This window comes from Myodes glareolus, chromosome 10 (genome assembly GCF_982192425.1).
Source record: "Myodes glareolus chromosome 10, mMyoGla1.1, whole genome shotgun sequence".
In the NCBI taxonomy this organism is placed as follows: domain Eukaryota; kingdom Metazoa; phylum Chordata; class Mammalia; order Rodentia; family Cricetidae; genus Myodes; species Myodes glareolus.
This window is the reverse complement of record NC_142035.1, coordinates 18,036,310-18,056,825: the sequence shown is the minus strand read 5'-3', so window position 1 is coordinate 18,056,825 and position 20,516 is coordinate 18,036,310. Positions and strand designations below refer to the sequence as shown.

The 20,516-nt window shown below is 42.9% G+C and overlaps 1 protein-coding gene and 1 long non-coding RNA gene across 5 annotated transcripts in view; one reads left to right on the top strand and one right to left on the bottom strand.

Moving 5' to 3' along the window:
• Positions 1-877, bottom strand: part of Chd6 (chromodomain helicase DNA binding protein 6) — a 165,290-nt gene extending 164,413 nt beyond the window's left edge. For 2 of the 4 annotated variants that reach the window (XM_085697076.2, XM_085697081.2), the window contains exon 1: positions 740-877. The gene's annotated coding sequence lies outside the window, so the exon portion shown is untranslated. The remainder of the gene's footprint in view (positions 1-739) is intronic. The other 2 variants (XM_085697078.2, XM_085697077.2) reach the window with 1 other exon arrangement.
• A 164-nt stretch (positions 878-1,041) lies between these two features.
• On the top strand, positions 1,042-2,135 carry LOC146892763 (uncharacterized). The gene is made up of 2 exons (XR_015004001.2): positions 1,042-1,092; positions 1,250-2,135. It is a non-coding gene; the product is annotated as an uncharacterized LOC146892763 (long non-coding RNA).
• The last annotated feature ends 18,381 nt before the right edge of the window (positions 2,136-20,516 follow it).

Below are 20,516 nucleotides of genomic sequence, written 5' to 3'. Positions count from 1 at the left end.
GGACAGATTCCTTTTTTATTTTCCTTTCCTCCCCAACCCCCTCCTTTTCTTTGCATGCTCTAACATGCAATCTAATAACGCACCAAACTTGGCAGCAGGGTGGTTTGGTGGCTTGGAGTCTTCAGGGCTCCAATTTTCGGGGCGAGTGCGCGCTAGTGCGTGAGGAGCCGGCGGGAGGGGCGCGCGACCCAGGGACGCGCCGGGGCCCCCGCCCCCCTCCCGGAGCAGCAGCCTGGCACCGGCCCACCCTCCTTCACCCCTGCAAACAGACGCAGGACGCGGAGCGGAGCAACTTCTCCGCGGGGGCGGCAGCCGCTGGCGGGCGCGGGGGCGGCCCTCAGGCGCCGTGGGCGGCTGGGGTCCCCCTGGAAAGCCTTAGCAGGCCCCGCCCCACCGCAAAGGCCCGCGCTCGGGGTCTGAAGCGGGACCCCCGAAGCAGGGCGCGCGGCCCTCAGGGGCGCTCTCCCAAGGACGGAGGGCGGGCGGAGCGCGCGGCAGCCTGGCAGGGCGGACGCCAAGCCCCTCGCCTCAGGCCCCGGGGCCCTCGGCCTGGCCGCGCGCCCGCCGGCCGCGCTCGGACCCCTGCCCGGCCGGGCCTCGCGCCGCCGCGGCCCCTCAACCCCGGTCCATTCATAGGGCAGCCCCATCCCTGCCAGCGGGATGGAGACAGGGTCCCCCGCGGACAAGACCAGCCCGGTGGGGCCAGGCAGGAAAATAAAAAGTTAAGAGAAGAACTTACCTAAAATGGCTCCTGCAGCAGCCAAAATACAAACAGCTATTATTTGGTGAAGTTTAGCTCAGACACCCTGCAAGGACACCCTAACCCAGCTCAGACCCGCCTTCCCCGCCACGCCATTGGGCTTCGCTGGCTCAAAACATAGACTCATTGGTCCTCTGGGCTGCCGCTCAGACTGAAGCTCGTTTCAAGCTTGCTTGCAGGAGCGAGTGATGGGCTCGCTCCATTGTGCTCGTATTTGCATGGATGTGATCGCGGCGCTGATTGGCCGATGCCGACACCGCCCCGCCTCCTACCCAGGCTCTCCCCGCCTTGCAGACAGCGCAGCTCGCGGCCCCGGCCCCCGGAACGAAGCGGTCGGGCCGCGGGGGCGGGGCGGGGTTGGGGGGTCCCGCGGGCGGAGGGGGCGGGGCGGGTTGCTGCACTCCACAGCTTGCTGGCAGGGGGCGGGGACCGGGGCGCTGGCTCGCTGGCGAGCCGCCAGGGCTCAACCTGCTGTTGGTGGTCTTGCAGGTAGTGGACAAGCGAACTGGAAAACCCGGGGCTGGCTCTTCTGGGATGGGAGAGGAGATACTGGGGTCCCACGACGGGAGCATACCGCTGATGCCCAGCTCCTGTACACTCACGCGTGGAGAGCAAAGGTTTCCAACGGACAGGAAAAGAAGATGCTGAGAGGCCAAGGGAAGCGAGGAGCCGGATCGTCTATCTCCAGCTGCTTCTCCTGCCGCTCCGCCTGGCTCCCTAGCACACAAGGAGCTTCTTCCCAGGGCCCTGCACACCCCGGGAGTTTTCCAGCCCTGAGGATCCTGAAGCGCATTGGATATGCTTCAGTAAAATCAGGAGACGAGCCGTGGTGTGTTTATTTTCGGGCCTATCCCCGTTACCATCCTTGTAGCATCCTCAAGGACAGGGCCTAACATATGGCAGAGAGTCAACCAATTGTTATCTTCGGTAATTCGTTTTTTAGTAACTAATTTTTAAGTGCCCACTAAATACCCGACATTGATCTGAGACGTAAGATATAGCGGTCAATAGGACAAAGCCCTTGGTCTCACCGAACAGGCAAAAGAAAGGCAATAAATAAAGTAAATAAATGAATACAGGAGAAGGTAGTGATGAATGCTGTAAGAAAACAGACAGAGGGAGGAAGGAAATCAGACCAGAGATGGGGGAGGAGCAGTTAGGGCCGCAGGGATCTGGAGCTTACCCTGTCTAGCTGAAAAGCTCTCAAAGCGTCCTTCTCACCCTGGGACCCAGTGATCCCCTTTTCTCTTCACTCCAGCCCCATCTGGAGTGTTTCCCCAGTGCATAATTAAGGAGAGTGGGGACCCCACCAAAGACTGGTTGGACTCTCACTTTAGAAGTTCATTTTACCTTAATTAAAGCAGGAATGATCTAAGTCTGATGACTCCAAGAGCCGTTTGTGAGAAGTGTTTAAGATGAGTATGGTTTGAGTGTGTCAAGAGGGTAATCGCACCTGGTTAACAGAGCTTTTCTGTACCGCTCCCCCCCACCACCCAGTATTTTTAGCTTCCAGAGATCCCAATTTTCCTCTATCTTTCATCTGTGCCTCTAATCCTCTTCTGAGTCTTACTTCTTGTCCTGGCTAGTTTTATGTCAATTTGATACAAGCTAGAGTCCTCAGAGGAGGAAGCCTCAGCTGAGAAAATGTCTCCATAAGATCTGGTTGTAGGCAAGCCTGTAGGCCATTTTCTTAACTAGTGATTGGTCCTGGAGGGCCCAGCCTACTGTGGGTGGTGCCAGCCTTAGGCTGATGGCCTGGGTTCTACATGAAAGCAGGCTGAGCAAGCCATGAGGAGCAAGCCAGTAAGCAGTCCATAGTCTCTGTATCAACTCCTTCCTCCAGATTCCTGCCCTGTATGCGTTCCTGCCCTCACAGCTTTTGATGATGAACAGTTATATGGAATTATGAGGAAATAAACCCTTTTCTCCCCAAGCTGACTTTAGTCTGGTTTTCATCACAGCAATCGATATGCTAACTAAAACACTTCATTTCTTGTTTGGTCCCAGAGGTTTGTCCAGTTTGAAAATGCACAGGCAACAGTCCCACATCACATAGCCAGCTCACCTGGCACCTTCCTTTCATTCATTTCAAGGATGACCAAGATGTCTCACAGCCCATGCTTCCTCCTCTTTCATTGTCCTTAGATATTAAGTATAAGCTCTGTCATGGGTATTGTTTTAGATACAAAGACAGAGTGTTAAGGCTGACAACAATCTTGTCTCTTAGGAACTTGAAGTCTAATTTGGGACAAGGCAGAGAAGAGAAACATGCATCTCAAGGACCGCCAATCCTGCCAAGATGGTGAGCGAGTATACTAGGTAGCCTACTGTCCTCGCTCTGGCCTCTTAAGGGATGGATAGCTTATTTACCTTCTAAGCCAACTGCTGCAAACAGCTCAAGGACCAGGAAGCAGGTGGTAAGACCCCTTCAGCCCAAGTACCAGGATCAAAGGTTCTGCAGCTCTCAACAGTTCTCAAGGGACTGACATCTATGAATTTGTCATTCCTGGGGTGAGGCTGAGCGGAATAATAATTGGACCGTGGGAGCAGCACTTACATGCCAAGGCACAAAGGCAAAAGAGAACCCAGGGAAGGGCAGGAGCTGGGCAGAGAGGAAAGGAAGACGTGATAGTAATTGCCACTCTCAAACTTTGAGGATAGTCAATAGCATAAGACACAAAGGCACAATTTTAGGTGGTAAGGCCAGGAATTAATAGGAGTCCATGATGAATTCACAACAGTAGAAAGCAGAGGAAGTGCCTGAGGCTACATTCAGAAGACAAGAAACTTCAGGCTTCGTCTTGAACGACTAGGTCTGCAGCATTGAGAAGGGTTAGTGGAACCCTGGCTCTTAAGTATATTCAGAGCAGCTAAGGCCCTATGAGGCAGTACTGAGCTCTTTGCTGAATTCTGCCCAGAAGTAGAATACTATTGTACAATACTGTACTATAGGGAGGAAGAAGTGTAAGGTATGGACGAAAAGCAAATTCCAAAATGACTGTTTGTTTGGCCTGCTCTAAGTGTGAATGGCTTCTGCTCAGGGATACTTCTCTCGGAAGCCATGGAACAGGAGTCTCAGTATTACCCATGAGACAGGGAAAGGAAGGAAGTTGACTCACAGCTCATCTTTCATTGGGTAGGGATTCACACCAGTTATTCATGGCTAGATGCCATGCAAGCTAGCTTCTGTGGAGTCCCCAAACACAGGGGCAACAGGGACCCTGGAAAGAGGGCCATGAACCAAAGCACTATCAGGATCCACTTGTGTGAAGTCAGATGGACCCCACTCAGAACTGCTTGCCCCAGCAACTGCAAAGAGACTCAGGTGATGTCATGATGCTATAAAGGCCTAATGCAAAGATGAGACCAAAAATAAAAGAATTCTGTAGTGGTGCCCCTATTTCCAGAATGTTCCAGGAGGAAAGAAAATATGTTAAAATGCTAACGGGTAGCCTCAAAAAGACTTCCTACACCGCTAGAACTTTCTGATAGTAACTCTACAAGCAGGCAATGGAAGGTATCTAACTGTATTCTTCTAGCTTCCTGCCTTGGCTCACTCCTCTGTTTCCTCAGTTAGACCATGAGCTTCGCCATTGTTCTTGCCTCTAAATCTATGGAAGGAAAAAAGAAGCTATTTTCACCAGTCCATTTCATTCTCCGTGTATGTTCCCAGCAAATCACTCCCCTCACTGATCAAGTAGGCCCATCTGACTGACCTCTAGACAAATAAATCTTGGTAGAAGTAAGATGTCTATCATTTCTGGGCACCTCCTAAACACTCCTGCTGCTCTACCAAGCTCACTGCCTTCCCTCGTCTGCTGATCATAAGCACGATTATCCAGAGGAGAACCAGGAGATGGCAATCGTGCGGGTCTGGGCTCCTGATTGACCTCAAAGAGCAGAACCCCTGTGTTTACCTGCACTGGATGGGCAGCACACAAGCAGTGTCAAGTGGCTGAGATATGCAGGTTGATTGTTGCATCCAGTTGCGCACCCTGACTAACACAGGACTTGTCTGATGCCATTGAATTCTCTGTCCTTCCTTGTTTGTAAACCCAAGTGCTAGTGTAGTGTCTGGCATACAGCAGGTATTGCTCAAAATATGAATGAATGTGTTGAGTCTGGTCTTAAAGGAGTAAGTCACAAAACAATCCCACACGAGTTTGGAATTATGATTAATAAAAGGGTTATTTATTTAAACGGAAAAACTTACAGATCACCGTCCTAGACAACAGCCCCCTGCACGACCAGGAAAAGCGTCTGATAGCAGGAAGCATCTGAAGCAAGAGAGGCAGCACGTGACTACTGCATTTTCAAGCCAGAGAGACCACACCCAAGTGGGCTGGTATCTTAAAGGCTATTGGCTGAAGGACTGGAAGGAGCTCTTGCAGCAGGTCTGAAAGCCTCAGTGATCAAATAGGAGGCAAGGTAGCAGGTAGAAAGTAGTCTAGGTAGAAAGTAAAGAGTTTAGGGAAAACATCGTTGGGTCTCAGCGCTGGTAAGGGCCATGATGTAAGAGGGAGATGACCAGAGTGAAGTTAGAGAAAGGGCAAAGACTGGATCATAAAAAGGAATCTTGGTGAGAGGTGGGTATGATAAAAAAAAATAAATCATATACGCATATGAAATTATCAAAGAATAAATTAAAATATTTATTTAAAGGGAAAAAATAAGTTCCCCATGATAAGACGTTGTGACCAAGAGCAACTTGGGGAGTAAGAGTTGGGGCAGAAACTCAAGGCAGGAATCTAGAGGCAGAAACTGAAGCAGAGACCATAAAGGACCCTTGCTGACTAGTTTGTTCCTCCTGGCTTGATCAGAGATGGCATTGCCCACAGTGGACTGGGTATTTCCACAACAATTGTCATTCAAGAAAATGCCCCCATAGGCTTGTCTACAGGTCAGTCTAATGGGTTCATTTCCTGACTTGAGGTTCCTTCTTCCCCAAGGATCCTTGCTTGTGTCATGTTAAGAAAAAAAAAATCAAATGTACTCAAGGTCAACAGCAACAAGTAACAAAGGAAGGTTTTGAGCTACCAGAGCCTCACCTGGGCCTGGGTTTTTCCAGGAACTCATCCTGTGAAGTATGCCCCAAGATGGGATTGCACAGTTGTAGAACATGAAAATGCTTGAAGTACTGGTCTGACTTGTAAGAATGGAAAGAAACATAGTCTTAGCAAATATTCTAATGTGATATATTAGTTTGACATTCTGCAGAATGCTCTATTTGTATGTATTTAATTTTAGTGGAATATGAGTTCTTACATTGTAGTAAATGGAAATAAACTTTTGAAGCATAATAAAAGAAAGAATGAAATTTGTCCTATAGGAATCCTTAAAGCATTTCAAATTAAGATGTCCTTTGTTCACACTTAGATTTAAGGGTGATCTCATTAGCTGCCTAGAAAAAGGAAGGATTAGAAAAGAAGAGCCAAAAATACAAGTTTTTAAAACAATACTTACCATTTTTTCAAATCATTTTTCCAAATCTCACTGCATGAGACTGTAGACAGAAGTTTCTGACCTACCCAGTCCCACAGTTGTTCAGTCCCAAAGAAACACATAAAGGCTTATATTAATTAGAAACTTTTTGGCCCATGAGCTCAGGCTTATTACTAACTAGCGCTTACAATTAACCCATAATTTTTATCTATGTTTAGCCACGTGGCTTGGTAACTTTTCTCAGTAAGGCATTCTCATCTTGCTTCCTCTGTGTCTGGCTGGTGACTGCATCTCTGCCATTTGTCTTCCCAGACTTCTCCTAGTCTGATCGTCCTACCTACACTTTCTGACTGGCTATTGGTCAATCCACATTTTATTAAACAAAGTAAATATTTATTTATTTATACAAGTAAAAAATCATTACAGTGTACAAGAGCATTATCCCACAGCATTATTATCTGGGGTCTTTGATGGAGTTGAAGATGAGATAGTTGTAATTATAGTTCTCCTCAGTTATAATAAAAGATAAATTAGATGTAAAACATTAGACTCACAAAGATAGATAGATGATAGAGTATTTTCTCTGATTTTGCCAAATACAAATATACTAAATATTATAATTGCAATTCTTGCTTGATAACTGTTTTGTTATATGTAATTTTACTATGTTATAGTTAAAACCTTCCCTTTTAATTATAAAGAAAAGGGGAGATTATGTATGCTGTGGATGTGTTTTATTACTATTGGTTAATAAAGAAACTGCTTTGGCCTGTGGCAAGATAGAATATAGTTAGGTGGAAAATCCAAGCAGAGAGAGAGAGTGATGTGGGATTTCCCTCTGTATTTTGTGATTACCATTAATGAATAAAGTACTGCTTTGAGCCTATGGCAGAGCAGGAAGGGGTGGAGCAGAGCTAGGCAGAGAGGACAGGACTGAATGCTGGGAGAAAGAAGGACGGAGTTAGAGAGAAGCCATGTAGCCCCACCTGAGAAAGATGCCTGAACTTTTGCAGGTAAGCCACAGCTATGTGGCGATACACAGATTAATATAAATGGGTTAAATTAATATGTAAGAGATAGCCAATAAGAAGCTAGAGCTAATGGGTCAAACAGTGATTTAAATAATATAGTTTCTGTGTGATTATTTCTGTTCTGGGTGGCCAGGACAAACAAGGACTCTCTCCTGCTACAAGAGAGAAGCAATCAGTCACTGGAGAAGCAAGATCTGAGGTAACACACCACAAACCTTATGGTAAAATATAGCATAATAGAAATGTGTTAATTTAAGTTGTAAGAGGTAGTTAATAATAAGCCTGAGCTAATAGGCCAAACAGCTTGTAATTAATATGTTTCTGTGTTATTACTTGGGACTGGGCAAGAAGGAAATGAAAAAGCAACCTCCAGTTACATAAGATACCCAACCAAGTGCTTTGGGGTGAGTATTTTTCAGAATTTGTGTATACTGTAACCTTTTTGGGGCATTTTCTTGGGAACTTCACATTAGCATACCCCCAAATGCTCAACTGATCTTGCATTATTAAAGTGTATAAAAATTTAATAATTCTTAAAAATTATTTGACCACAGAACTCTTTTCTCATTTCACAGCTACTACAGCTGATATCACTTAGGATTAAATTTGGCTACATACAATAAAAATGGCTTCAAAGGAATGCTGGAGAGATGACTTAGTGCTTAAGAGCACTTAATGTTGTTTCAGAAGATCTGAGTTCGGTTTTGAGCACTCACTTTAAGTAGTGCACAACCACCTGTAACTCCAGCTCCAGGGAAATCTAATGTTCATGGCCACTGAGGTACTTGCACTCAAACGCATAATTAAAACTTTAAAAAATAACTCTAAAAATAAAAGAAATAGCTGCAGAGGAATAATGTTGCTAAAATTATTTTCTTCTTGTGTAAGAACCACAGTGTACAGGCAAGCAGTACAGTAGTAGCATGGTACATTGAAAACCAGGCTTCAACATTTTTGCTTTACCTTTTTTAACTTTAACTCTTCACTTTATATTCCAGGATGACTGTTGATGTCTACAGAAGGAAAAAGGAGAGGGTAAAATGTAAAGAGTGGGGCTGTTTTCAACAGCCTCTCTGAAAATATTGTCCATCACTTATTTGCATTTATTTGGGCCATAACTTGCTTGCACAGGTTTTTTCCAAAGCACAAAGGAGGCTGGGAAATATAATATTTTCTTTTCTGTGTGTCAAGTTAAAAATTGGATCTATCACTAAAGAGCTGATAGACTCAACTAGCAGAATTAGGTCGATGTCCCACAAAGGTAACGTTCCACAGAGTGTACTCTTGGATAAAATGTCTAAGTAAGGAGATTGATTTTCTAAAACCGTTTTAGCCACTTTATTGTGGTACAAAATTCAATACTGTATAATTTGCTGCTGAAAAAAGTGCACAGTTTGATGGTGTTTAGTAAATCTATACAGTCAAGCAGCCATCCCATAATTCAGATTTAGAATATTTCCATCACCCGCCAAAACCCCATTTGCAGTTGATCCTCATTGTCACACGCAGCCATTGATTTACTTTCTCCCCTTATATGTAGTATTTCGTGTCTGGCATATTTCATATAACATGAAATATTATGGCTCGTCTATACTGTAGAGTTGTTAATTCATTGTTTCTTCATTGGTGGGCAACATTCTATTGTATGGGCATCGTGGTTTCTTTTGGGGTTGCTGTGATAAAATACTCCTATCAAAAACAACTTAGGGGAAAGAGGGTCTATTTTAGGCCACAGATCCAGGTTTACAACAGGGGAGTCACAGTGGCAGAAGTCTGAAGGAGTTGGTCCATATCACATTTATAATCAGAAACAGAACACTGAGTATAGCAGTACTTGTTCTCAGCTCATGTGTTCCACACTTTTAAGTTCCCCTGCCCGGGGACTAGTGTCGCCCACAGCAGGCATGTCTTCCAATATTGAGTTACATACTCGAGGTGATCCCCTAAAGACCTGCCTGCGGGTCAGCCTAGTCTAGAGAATCCCTCATGTACACTCTCTTCCCCGTTGTTTTTAGATAATGTCAGTTGACCAAGGAGACTAACCATCAAAACGAAATATGCCACTTTTTGTTCATACATTCACTAAATGGTGGGTATTTATTTACTTGTTTATTTAGCAGTGTAGAGGATCAATCCCAGGGTTTTGTACATGTTAGGCAAGTGTTCTACCATGGGGACACACCCCCAGTTTTGGTTTGAAAAGTGAATTCACTAAGTTGCCCAGGCTGGTCAACAGCTAACTCAGTAGTCCATTTGATCTTTCTGCTTGTGCTTTCCAAGTAGCTAGGATTAGGATTACAGGCCTGTACTACTAAGCCTGCTTATGACGATTTTGTTTAATGATCTCATTTTAGAGGAAGGACCAAAGTTCATAAGACTCACAAACTAAATGAAACTCACAAGTCTCAGACTCCTGAAACGAATAAGATCCACAAGGCCCCTACCCAAGATTATACAAGCAATAAACAATTGTCAGGGAGAAGAGATTCTCCAGCCTGTCCAGCAAGGGACGCATGTGTCATGTCTTTTTTTTTTTAACTCATGCTGTAGTGGGCTTTTCACTGATACAGCTACTTTCAGTTTGTTCATGCTCTTCCAAGAAACCCCAATAAACTTACTGGTTCACTAAACTAGACTTGGGTAGAAGCTTTGTTTTGTCCTTGGTAACTTATATGAAGTTTTGTTTTGTTTTGGTTTTGGTTTTAGGTTTTGGTTTTCTTTACAATTCTACAGGAAAAGTCACATAATATGAAGGGCATTTAAATTGTTTCTACTTTGCGGCTATAATGAACAATATTGCTATGGATTTTCATATTCAATCTTTGTATGTTTTTATTTCTTAGAGGAATTCTAAAGAGGTTGATCTTTCAAATTGAATATGGTACTTTAAAAGTTCTTGTTTGTTTTTAAGTGCCCACTACTGACAAGCACTGTCCTAGGTGCTGGAGATGCAATAGTGAATAAAATTTGGTACATGCTCTGCCCTTGTGGAACCTACAGTCTATGCAGGGTTGGGAATTAGTCCAACAAACACAGAAACGATTTTAACATCTTGAAAGTCAAATATCACAAAGAGCTGCTACATAATGGTAAGACTGTGCTGGAAGGATCGTCTTTGGTCAAGGAAACAAGAAAAAAAAAAACCTGTCCTTGAGCTGAGGGAGGTCTGAAGTATGTTAGAGATGCCACTCTAGGTATCCTTCAAAGAAATAGCAAAGGTAACCACGGGGTATTTCCACTCATGCTGTCCATTGCAGGCACCTTATAGGTGTGCTGGTTTCAGGTCTGTCTGTCAGACCTTTGGATAAGGTTCCTATGTTTTAACCTCTCAGAGTTTGGGAAAATCTCTGAAGCAAGCACAACCAAATATTAATGAAATTTAGTCTTGCATAAACTCTTACACCCTCCCATTTCTAATATTGTGTATTGAAATCACAGCATTGTACATACTAGGCAAGTGCTCTATTACCTTTTTAAAGTGCTCTATCACCCTCCCCTTTTAAAAAGTGGATGCATGTATGTGTTCATACATGTGTGGGTACCTGTATGTGAGGAAGCCAGAGAACAACCTTGGGTATCATCTTTTAAGAATTCAGTCTGCCTCCTTTGAGACATAAATTCTTATTTGGCTTGGAGGTAACTAATTAGACTAGACAGGATGGCCAGTGAGACCTAAGGCTCTTACTGTCTCTCCCTCCCCAGTGCTGGGATTACAAACAAATGCCACCATTGCCAGCTTTTAAAAGTGGGTTCTGTAGATCGAACTCAGGTCCTCACACTTGCAAGTCAATGGCTTTACACACTAATCCACCGTCTCAAACCCTTTTGTTTTGTTTGTTTGTTTTTTGTTCAAACCCAGGTTGGATTTAAACTAGCTACATTGCTGAGCTGAGCTGGCCTTGAACACCTGATCTCCTTGCCTCTACCTCCCAAATATTAGGATTATACACACATATCACCACACTCAGCCTGAGATAATCTTGCATATTATTCTCTGTGTATTTATAGTCCCTTAGAAATTAGTTCCAATTGTGTGGGCTATCCTATCTTATCATATGTTAACCTTATTTTCTCTCTATGAGGAGAGAAATTAGAATGGAAGGGGGTTAAAATTGGCTTCTGGAATCTGGAACCTAGAACCAAGGAATTGATGCTAACAGCCAATGTGTATTGTGGAACTGCAATCACTGAGAATCCATTTTCCACTGAGGGATCCTCCTACCAGAACTACCACTCCCTAGGACAGAACTAGAAAAGGATAGTTAACCCTACAGGCTCTGTAATGTTCCGTATTTCACTGAAATCCAAGTTCTGCTACCTTAAGAAATGTCACTTACTTTGCATATTTTATTTCAACTATTAGAGCTGTGTAGATGGAGTGATTCACACACAGTGTTTAGCACATGGTATCTGCTCACTATTTATTGCTACGTTACAGTTACATCCTGTCCTCTGCTCCGTTTCCCTATGCACCCTCTTCACTGCCTAGGTCTTTTGGAAACAAACAAATTACATTGGTTAGACTGATGTCACTGATCTTGCTTCGGGCCTAAGAGACCTCTATCTCTTCTGGTACCTTCTGTAGACTCACAGCCTCCCTCGATTCCTGATGCAGCAATCTGGTTGGTTTAACTTTTAAAGCACCTCCGAGCTCACACTCGTGTCTGACTAACACGGCTAACATCTTTATTCATTCTATTCATTATATATTTACACATAGAAATAACTATGAGCACTCACGGCAGCTACAGTTTATGGAAAAAATCACACCTCAAATGTTCTTGAGCAGGAATTTTTAAAAACTCTGATCACCCTACCCTGAAACAGCTTCATAAATCCTTGATAGCCTCACTCAATGGCATACGTTCCCGCAGCAACAGCTAGACCGTTATAGCCATGAAAATTTGCTTGAGCTGAAACTTTTTAGCTAAGCCTTGAGCTGCCATGGAATCCTTTCCCTTATGTGTGCAATTCTATCTTCGGTACTGCTGACCAGTTTAGAGAGGCCACCATCTGCAAATGTCCAATAAGAGAAGCAACACCATTTTACATCTAAAAAAAACACACTGCAGTTTCTTTGAAAAATAATGAATTTGTTTTTGTGTTTTTGTTGACGTGTGGTAGCCATTCTTCAAGATGTCTCCCCAAGTATCTACCTACTGCCATTTGACTCTATATTGTCTTGTTGTGGGATATTACTTTAACTCAGAAAAAGTGTGTTACATTTGTTTATGCAGCAGAATATTACTTTAACTGTGTAAAGGTGTATTGCATTTATTTATGCTACATTTGTTTACTGATATAAAGATGTGTTGCATTTGTTTATGTTGAATTTGTTTAATTATGCAAAGATGTGATGCTGTTTTACCTGGCCTACTTAGAGCACCTGATTGGTCTAATAAAAAGCTGAATGGCCAATAGCACGCAGAGGAGGGATAGGCAGGGCTGGTGGGCAGAAATGAATAAGTAGGAGGAGGAATCTAGGCTCAGGGGAGAAGAAAGGAGAGAATGAGCGAGAAAGAGAGAAAGATGCTGGGGCCAGCCAGTCAGCCAGCTGCCAGCCAGGCACCCACAGAGGAAGCAGGAAAGTGAGAAATACAGAATGAAACAACGGTTTAAAAACACACACACACACACACACACACACACACACACACACACAAAAAAAACCTGAGGCAAAATGTTGATGAAAAGAAACGTTTTCATTTAAGTTAAGAGCTAGTAGGACAAGCATAAGATAAGGCCGAGCACTCATAACTAGTAATAAGTTTCCATATCAGATTTGGGAGCCGCTTAGTGCCAAAAAGAAAGCTTGCTACATTGTATTTTCATGTAACAAGTACAGCTAGATGGGCAAACAGTAGGATATTGCTGAAATGACAATGTGTCTTCTAAGGCTAGCTCAGAAATGATACTGTAGCACTTCCATCTTGGAATCCTTTGCAATGGGAGTAACCACGCCATGAGGATGCTTAGTCCTAGGAGAGGTCCATGAGACAAAGACCTGAGACCTTTTGACAATGGGCATGTGAGAGAGCTGTCTTGGAAGCAGACCTTCCATACTGAGTCAAAGCTTCAGATGAAATACTACACCCCCTAAGCAATATCATTACTGGAAGGACATGAGAGATTCCTTAGGTACCCAACTGAGCCATCTTCAAATTTCTGACCTACAGAAACCATGTGAGAGAATAAATGTTTGCTGCTGTTTTAAACCACCAAACTTTGAGACAATTTACTGTGCAACAGGAAACTAATATGTTTAGTATTTGATGATATGGGTGATGGTCATAATTTTACTTATTTTAATGTAAATCATACTCATATAACAAGCTTGCCCGAAATTGAATCTGACGACAGAAAGTTTATTTCTCTATCTGATTCCTTTTTTTTTTTTTTTTTTTTTTTTTTTTTTTGAGACAGGGTTTCTCTGTCACTTTGGAGTCTGTCCTGGAACTAGCTCTTGTAAACCAGGCTGGCTTTGATTTTACAGAGATCTGTCTACCTCTGCCTCCTAAGTGCTAGAATCAAAGGTGTGTGCCATGTTTAATTGCATTTTAAAATGATTCTTATGTTCTTTCTCTTTTTTCAAAAATGTTTGTGTATGTGTATGCATGTCATGTGTATGCAGGTACCCTCAGAGGCCAAAGAGGGTGTTGAATCTTTTGAAACTTGAGTTACAGGAGATTGTGAGTCACTTGGGTGCTGGAAATCTAACTCAGGTACTCTGAAAGAGTATCAGTTGCTGAGGCAACTTTCCAGCCCAAGTCTTTCCAGTACCAAATCTTATGGTTTCATTACTGTAGGTAAAATTCTGAATTCATGGAAATTTTCCTCCATTTCTTTTGCATCTTCCAGAGATACACCCTAGAAGAAAATAAAGTTGGAAGTAAAATATGGGTTGTCATATTGACAACTATAGAGTTTATTGAGCATTTAATATGCACCATACACCATTATAACTCATTTACATGTATTAACATATTTGATTCTTACAAAAAATTCTCTTCATTTTATAATAGGTAAAACTGAGGCACATCACTGAAAGGAAGACTCTAGAACTTTTCCTCTCCGAGTCTATCAGCCATTGGCCCTGGTGCTAAAGAGAACCTATATCCACATCATATCCACATCAGTTCAATCTAAGGTTCTAGGCTCCCCTGAGCTCCTATTGAAGGTATTGTAGCAAAATTAAGGCCAAGATTTCACAGAAGGATAAGAAAAGGCAGCACAGACACTAGGAAAGAAAAAGGATAAAATGAAGACTATCCATAGGACCCAGGTGTGATGACCAACTTGTTTGTTTACTTGACTAAGCCCAGAGATGGCTCAACAGTCAATGTAAAAGATTAGTTCTGTGGCTCAGTGGATAAAATGCTTGCTTCACAAGCATGAAAACCTTTAGTCTGGATCCCCAGCACTCACTAAGAAAGTTGGGTGTGGCTGTCAGGTGCCTATAAGCCCAATGCTGGAAGGCAGAAACAGGAAAGGGCTGTGGATTCACTGGTCAGCCGATCTAGGTAATTGATCTCTGTGCTGGGGGCTTGCTGGCCAGCTGGTCTAGTTAATCCATAATCTACAGGTTCACTGGGAGATCCTATCTTTTTGAGGGGAGGAGTTGAGACAGTGTTTCTCTGTAGCTTTGGAGCCTGTCCTGGAACTTGCTCTGTAGAGCAGGTGTTGTTGGATGTTTTATTCTTTTGACTTTTGCAGGGAGGAGGCGCACCACACAGCTTCCAAATAAATCACACATGAAGACTTATTCTTACTTATTAATGACTGGCTTTAGCTTGGCTTGTTTCTAGTCTGCTTTTCTAACTTAAATTATCCCGACTACTCTTTGCCTCTGGGCTCTTCCCTTTTCTTACTTCTGTATATCTTACTATCCCTCTCACTCCATGGCTAACTGAATGACTGGTCCCTGGCATTCTCCTTTTCCTCTTCCAGATTTCTCCTTCTATTTATACTCTCTGTCTTCCAGCCCCGCCTATCCTTGTTCCTGCCTAGCTATTGGCCATTCATCTCTTTATTAGGACTGTCAGGTGTTTCAGACAGGCAAAGAACCACAACTTCACAGAGTTAAACAAATGCAGCATAAACAAAAGTCACACACCTTAAAATAAAATTCCCCAACAACCAGGCTGGGCTCAAACTCAGAGGTCCTCCTGCCTCTGTCTCCTGAGTGCTGGGATTAAAGGCTTGCACCACCACTGCCTGGTAAGACCCTATCTTAAAAGGTAAGGTGGAAAGAGATAGGGAAAACATCTGATGTTAACCTCTGACCTGTATATGGGAATGCACAGATGCATGCACCAAAACTCACCTGTATACCCCAAAACATCTGCACATACATGTGCACTCACATGCATACACCACACACATAAATACACACCCCACAAATCTTATTACTAAGTGTGTCTCTTGAAAGGGTGTTGATAAGACATTAGTTTTTGAATAAGACTATAGGAGAGAGATGTCTTTTACCAATGTTTGGTGAGCATCCTATTGATTGATGGATCCTTGGAGGGCCCATCAAAGAAAAGCAAGAGGTCGGAATGTATAAATCCTCTCTGTGGATGAGCTAGAACACCCATTGTCTTCTGCTTCCAAACTGTGCTGACTAGTTTTCTGTCAGCCTGAGGGTATCTAGAGTCATCTGACAAGAAAGAACCCTAATTGAGGAAAAAAATGTCTCCATCAGATTGGCCTAGAGGAAATTTTGTGGGGGCATTTTCTTCATTAGTGATTGGGACACGGAAACCAAACCAGTAAGCAGTGTTTCAGCTTCTGCCTCTGGTTTCCTGCCTTGGCTTCCCTCTCTGGTAGGCTGTAACCGATAGGCCAAGCAAACCTTTCCTCCGGCAGGATGCCTTTGGCCTGTGTTTCATCACAGCAACGGGAGGCAAACTAGGACAAGGACTCAAAACCACACCCTCTTCTACATCCTCCTTGATTTTCAGCCTTCGGCTTGGTTTCAGAGTCACCTCTGCAGCTCCCTGGTTCTCAGGCCTTTGAACTCAGATTGAATTTCAACATTGGATTTTCTGGGTTTCTATCTTACAGATAGTAGGTAATAGAACTTCTGGCCCACCAAAATCAAGTAAACTGATTCTCTCTCTCTCTCTCTCTCTCTCTCTCTCTCTCTCTCTCTCTCTCTCCATGTACTCATGTACATCCTATTTGTTTGTTTATCTGAGGAACTCTGATTAATGCAGACATGAAATACTAATCTGAAAATAGGGACAGCCACAACTTAACTGGCTAAATTGAAAAAAAAAATGGTCCTCAAGATGTGGGCTCCAATTCAGTATACTTGACATAGATGTATACGAAAGTTTGAGGGGCTGGGGAGAAGACTTAGTGGTTATGAGCATTTACTAAACAAGCATGAGGACCCGAGTCCAAATCCTCAGCAGCCACATAAAAAGTCAGGCGTGGTCAGGGAATATAACCACAACACTGGGGGGAGGGGTTGTGGAAACAGGATGATTGTTGGGGTTTTCTGGCTACCAGCCCAGCTCCAGGTTCAGTGAGAGATCCTGTCTCCAGGGAGGAAAGCAGCAGACCAGGGCACTTGAGCACCTCCTCTGACCTTCACCCATGCACACACATACTACACACACACACACACACACACACAGAGAGAGAGAGAGAGAGAGAGAGAGAGAGAGAGAGAGAGAGAGGGAGAGAGAAAGACTTTAGTGTTTCTAAAGTATCAGCCGAACACTCAGCTGAGGCTAATCCTGGGTAGGCAGTTGATTCTAGAACCCCTAACAGCTATGGGTAGTAATTGCAGTGCCAATTTTGAAGTGTTGTGGCAGCCATGAAAGATGTCCTTATAGCACCTAGAGATATATGAATGGGGACTCATTGTTAGGAGGAATCAAACTAAGACTCTTCTGCATGCAGGTCCAAATAATCTCATACTGGGGTGAACTCATGCCCATGATAGCTGAATGGCTTTAAGCCATTTAAACCAAATAAAACCATTTAGCCACATTTCTCAGTGATCATGTTTTGACATGGTCAGTCATATGGCATATAACTGGTGATTTGTTATTAACCAATTAATAAATACCACAGTCTGAATTATTTACGTGTGTGTGCTCTGTATGTATACACATGTGCATGTAGGTTCCCATGCATTCTGTAGTATATGTTTATGCACACGTACTTGAGGGTGCACGCATGTGTTTTATGTGACAGTCAGAGGTTGATGTTGGATGTCTTACTTGTCTTTCTCTGCACCATCATCATCATCATGTGAGATCAGGTCTTTCACTAAAACTATCTGTCTCGACTATTTGGTAGTGAACACCATAGATCCTCTTGATTTGGTCTCCCCAATTCTAGGATGTGTTGTGTTTGGCTTTTTCCACGGGTGCATGGGATCCAATTTCAGTAACTTACACTTTACTCAGTCCATAAACTTCTTGCTTTACAGACTGAGCCATAGCCCTAGTCTCTGCTTCATCTTAAAAAAATAAACAGGATGGGCTGGAGAGATGGCTCAGTGGTTAAGAGCATTGCCTGCTCTTCCAAAGGTCCAGAGTTCAATTCCCAGCAACCACATGGTGGCTCACAACCATCTGTAGTGAGATCTGGTGGCCTCTTCTGGCCTGCAGGCATACATGCAGACAGAATATTGTGTTCATAATAAATAAATAAATAAACAAACAGGAGCAGTTATCCTCATAATCACGTTATTTCCTTTAATTTGAATTCTGATGTGCTCGTCTGAACAGTAGGGCAGGCGGTGGCATTTTAGTTGCATACTGGGTCTTTGTGTAACCACAGCCCACCTTATCTATGTCCCAGCCTGTGGGGAGGCCATTAGTAGTTTTGACAACTGTGAATTACAGTTGTGCTTGGGAGTGGTAGTTTTATATTATTGCCACTGTTTATGCTTTTATATCAGCAGTGCATGCTTTTTTCCTTATTAATAGCACCTTGGGGGAAAATGGCTGAGGGAGAACAAAACTTGTTGTTAAAAATAAAATTAGCCATATTTATTTTGTTTCTCCTTACATAGCGGCAACTTCTGAGATCCTTAAATGCCGCATTTTATTATTCAGCTATTTACAAAATGCTTTTATAACCATCAAATCACAAATATTTTATGGTACCATTTGTCTTCTTGGGGGAAAAATAACAATAACATGAATTGTGAGGAATAAAAGTTTTATGAAAAAAAAAACTTTTCATGGAATCAGTGGCAGGGAGTTATAGAGAAACTGTTACGACACACAGCTCTAACCCAATACTTCCCTACGCAAATGCTCACATACTGTAGAGTTGCTTACTGCTGGAAATTCTTCCAGGGTATGAGTAGGATCAACTCAAAGTTAACACTGTCAGAGCTCTGCGAACTAAGGAAGATCCAGGGAAGGTAGCTGTAGCCAGTCAGCACGAAATATTTGCAGTCAAAATGAATTCAGGGACAGGAATCATGGTTAGACATGATTAGAATTTCAAGTCGCTTGGAGATAGGGTCAGAAAAGAAGACGGTTGAAGACAAACAACAAAGATACAGATAGACTGACTTATTTTGATAAGTATGTCTAAACTGTGGGATATGCGAGTGTTGTGTGTTCATGTTTGTGTGCATATGTATATGTGTATGTATGGCTCTTGAAAGATTAGTTTGGCTGATCAAATGGTCAGAGCAAGTCATACTGTGGTGGGATTTGGATCCATTTAACCAATGACTTTTGGGGCAGGAAGCCCTAGGGCATGGTCTTGTCTGCCTACGACTCAGCTTAAAAGCTTAAAAGCTGAGGGAGAGGATCAGGGTCGCGAGCTCTCTCTTACTCCTGCACTCTCTTGGGTGGTCAGAGTGGAGCAGGTGGAGGAGAGATGACCTGTGGTGCTCTTCATCCCTGGACACACCTGTTAGACAAAGGCAGCCTCTGATTTGCTCTGTATCTGTGAGTTTGTCTCTTCATTGCACCTCTTAATAAATTGCTTAGTAGACTTTTGTGAGGTTTTTGCTTGAGCACACAAAGCTGAGTGGTTGAGTAGATGAATATATTGATACATGAATGAATGGGCTATTGAGCAGATAAGTCAAATTAGGATCAATGGCTGTTATGGGTGACAAATGAAAACTGGGGAAGCGAATGAGTAGTTTAACGGATATATGTACAAGTAGTCACTTGGATAAATGTACAAACATGTTCATAGATACATAGTCAAGTAGAAGACCAAAGAGAGAGATTGGTAGATGAACAGCAAGATAGATTAATGAATGAATGGACCAGTGATATAGGAGGCAGGATAATAACCCAAAGTTGTCCACACCTTAATTTCTGGAATTTTTTTTAGATTTAAAGAAATGTGCATGTGTGCATGTCTGCAATGTGGGCATGTGTGTGTGAGTACAGATGTCCTTGGAAGCCAGAGACATGTAACGCTTTTGGAGCTGGAGTTCCAGATGATTGTGAGCTGCCTAACATGGGTCCTCTGTAAGAGTAGTACATGCTCTTATCTACTGAACCATCTTTCCAACCCCTGGAATTTTCTTGAAAAAATATTATATAGCTGGGTAAAAAGAAATTAAAGATGTTTATAAGAGTGTTTGAAATGGAGTGGTTATTCTGATTTATATGAGCAGTCCCAAAATGTAGCCAGTCAGATGGCTTAGAGGTAAAGGTGCTTGCCACCAAACCTAACAACCTGAGTTTGATTCCTAAGCCCTACATGGTAGAAGGAGAGAACTGACTCTCAAAAGTTGTCCTCTGATCTTCACACAAATATTATAAACATGCATACTTCATACATACGCACACATACACACACACACGTGGAAAGATTTTAAAAAGAGATAAGTCCAGGTGGAAATTCAAAGATGTTATATTACTGGCTTTCATGTTGGAGAAAATTGGCCTTGAGACCATACACATAGGAAAAGTGATGGACAAGCACACAAAGAGATGAAAAGAGGCAGATAAATGTATGATTATCTAGATGAGTGAGTGGACACATGGACTGTTACAATGGATATTATGTGGTTATCAATAGATAATTAATGAGTACATACATGAATAGGTATTTGATTAGAGATCTGATTTGATAAATGAGTATTGCATTTGTGTGTATACACACACCACATACGAATCAATAAAACATTTGATTCTTAAAAGCAGAAACACTGTTTTTTCTTTAGCTGAAATGTGGACCCATTGGATGTTAGAGAAGTTTCTAGTTAGGAGTAGAGTCATCAAATGGTTTGTAAGATGTGTGTAAAGCCCGATTCTGCCCTCAGCCTCAGTGCTCCAGAATGA